Source organism: Drosophila nasuta, chromosome X (genome assembly GCF_023558535.2).
Source record: "Drosophila nasuta strain 15112-1781.00 chromosome X, ASM2355853v1, whole genome shotgun sequence".
NCBI lineage: Eukaryota > Metazoa > Arthropoda > Insecta > Diptera > Drosophilidae > Drosophila > Drosophila nasuta.
The window spans coordinates 19,204,437-19,207,961 of record NC_083459.1 but is presented as its reverse complement, the minus strand read 5'-3'; positions in this window follow the sequence as shown (position 1 = coordinate 19,207,961).

The window sequence follows — 3,525 nt, the reverse complement described above, 5'->3', positions numbered from 1 at the left end:
CTTTTGTTTCTTAAAAAAGAGAGCTTTCTTACGGCTGTTTTATTTGTCGCAGTGTGACCATAAGCAACATTTACCAAAATATACTTTTTATACGAGAAAAAGAAATATACAGAAAATTGCCACTATTTAGTAGGGATTTCAAAATTGGCGCCAATTTAAAAAGCTTTTTATTTGCGTTTATATTTGTCAAGTATAGTTGTTGTCGTTTGTTTATTCTCTGATCAAATTTCATAAAATATATACGCTTTCATACGCATTCAAGTTTTATGCTGAAATAAATACTGCAGTAGATTTACTGGTACGTCAACAATTTGCCCTAATATTCGTATTGTTGGTATTTAATTCGCTACAAGCTTTACGTAGTTTGTATCGATTGACGTAATTGATAAGGCGCGCAACGTGAAATTCAAATAATTTGAAATTGCATTATATGTATAAAACATTTTCTTACTTCCAATTTATTTTTAAATGTCAATCAAGTTAATGATAATTTGTAGACCATATTTTTGCAGATGCACATCCAACTTTTTTTACATTTACTAAGAGGAAAAACAATAAAACGCTGTTGATTGTTTAAAAGTGTTTTTGTTTAATTACATAGATATCATTCGCATTGTAAACATACTCGTACATAATTATGTATTTGTGTGTTGTATGTAATTAATTAATTATTATTTTTTTTTAGGTGTTTTTTGCCCAATAAAGTTATGATTCCTCGAACATTTTCTTCAGACCATTACTAATAATATTAGGGGCTAGGGGTGCTGTTTTTTTAATCTTTTTTTTTTTGGGTAGGGTTGGGAATTGTTTCAAGGGTCTGAAAAGGGGTTTTTTTTGGGAGAGGGGGGGAGAGGTGTGTGGTTGCTTAATATACATAAGATAAATTGATTACATTTAGTTTTTACTTCAATTACTTGTTGCATATGATGAAGACGACTTCGAGTTTCGAAATCGAATCGAATTTCTTGAATTAAACATACACATGCTCGTGTATATGTATTGTATATATATGTATATGTATGTGTGTAGAATACATAATTTGTAATTGTATGTATTTGTATTTGTATTTTGTATACATATACATATGTATATGTATGTATATTTATTTATTTAAATATATATATATATATATGTATATATATTTCATATTATAATAAGGTTTGAATGTGTGTGCTTCTTGTTGGGTTCTTGACTTAAGCTCTAAACATTTTGTTGTTTTTTTGTTTCTTTCATTTTCTTTTTTGGTTTTTAAATTTAAATTAGTAAGTTGTCATTAAATTGATTTCAATTCATTCAATTTTTAAATTAGATTTTGTCCACTGCAATTTGTTTTCGCACTTTTCTTTCGACGATTTTCTTCGTCGTGTTTAAAAAAAAAATTCAAATTCATCTTGTCTTAAAATCATACAATTCATGGATCCTTGCGCATACATTTTCAAATATATATATATATAATTATTTATATATATATATGTATATTACATGTGTGTGTGTGTATTGTATGTATGTATTTGTATGTCTAAATGCACGCTCATTCGAAATGGCTAGAATTTGCATATTTGTTTTTGTTTTTGTTGTTTCATTTAGTTTTTGCTTTGCTAACACAATAAATATAAAAAATTAAGACAATTTCTTATGTGTGTGTGTGTGTGTTTTGTTATTCATTGGTTTGTTTCCCGTTTCAAATTAACCAAATAGCTTATACATGTGATTGGGGTTGTGTGTGTGTGTGTGTGTGTGTAAGTGTATTAGTGTTGGTGTGTGTGTGTGTGTGTTAATGTGAGCATTTAAAAACTAGTTTGTATAAATTGTTGGCTTGCTTTTTAATATTATGCATTATGTATTCGTTTTTTTTTTTGTATGTTTGTTTGTTTGTTTTGTTTGTTGTTGGTTTTCATTATCATTGTTAGTTAGTTGCACATTTTGTTTGTTGTCGAAATACAAGCATTGACAATAAATAAATTCTTGTCAAATTATTGTTATCGTCAAATGTCATTGCCGATGTATATTGTGTATACCCTAGATAAATGCATATGCATATGCAGATGTATGTATGTACATATATATGTACATCAATGTATGTATGCATATGTATTTCATTGTTTACGAGCAATGCTAACATTTAACGTATGTATCTACGTATTTCTACACATTCCTTTTTTGTTTTCTTTTCGTTTTTGTTTTTTTTTTAATTTGTATTATTATGTAACTGTATCACAATGGGGTTTGTCGCTTTCTCAATGCGCGCTTTCTCTAACAATTCTCCTTTCATTCTGTGTTCTTATTTATTTTGTTTTCTTCTACTTCTTCGTCTTCTTCTGCTTCCTCTTCTTCGTTTTCTTTTTTGCATTCCATTTTAGCTAGTAGACTGGAGGCCAAAATATCCAAAAAATTTTGCTTATCACTTACAATGCTGCATTTATTTTTTTCATTTTTTGTATATTTTTAATCATAACGTATTTCTTAATTTTGTGTAAACAAATTGTCTTGTTCAGCATTTTTATTTTTTTTTTGTAAATTTGCCAATTTTTCTATGTGTAAACTGTTCTCATCATCTCATTTTTTTTTTGTTTTGTTTTGTTTGCTGCTTCTAACTTTGGCGCTTAAAAGTATGCTATGTGTATCTGTATGTGTGTGTGTGTGTTTGTGTATGTGTGTGTGTGTGCATTTTGGCAATTGTGCGGACTCGACGCGCTGTCAACGTAATTGCGGCCAGCACTGTATTTATTTGTTAAATGCATTTTGTCTTCACTCACTTCGTCTTCTTCTTCGTTTTCATTTTCATTTTCGTTACGTAACCAGCGACTGGCTTTTGATAAATGTATGTAGTATGTAAAATAATGTATTGTATTGTATTGTATTGTATGGTAGTTAATAGATTCTATACATATACATACATCTGGCATGTATATATAATATATTCTTCATATATATGTATACATATCTGGTATAGAGGTATATATATATATAAACAAAATGAATGATTTTAAACATAAGATATACGCTTGAAGCAAAGTAATACACACAAAAAACATTTACAGAAAAATTCATTCATATCAAAAAATATATATATATTTTAAATTTTTAATTGGATAACGGCATTTCTCACTTTGTTTCGTGTTTCGTTTTCGTTCTTTTGTTTTTCTTTGTTGTTTTCGTTTCTTTTTTTTTTTTTGTTTTTGTTTTTGGCTTTTGCTGCTTGTGTTGCGCGTTTTATATTTCTTTGTTTGTTGTTGTTCATCATTATTATAATATTCTAAAAAAAAAAAAACAACAAACACGAAACGAAACGTTTTGTCTTACATTACGTTAACGTTGCATTACGATACGTTACGTTACGTTGCGTTACGTTGCGTATTACATTTTGTCTTGTTAACGTATTTTTTTTTTACTTTTTCGTTTTTGCTTTTGGATTTTTCAAAAGTTGCATTTTTTTCATACTTTCAAAAATATATATGTTTGTTGTTCTATATATCATCGTTGTATATATGTATGTACATATATATATTTGTAAAAATATATATA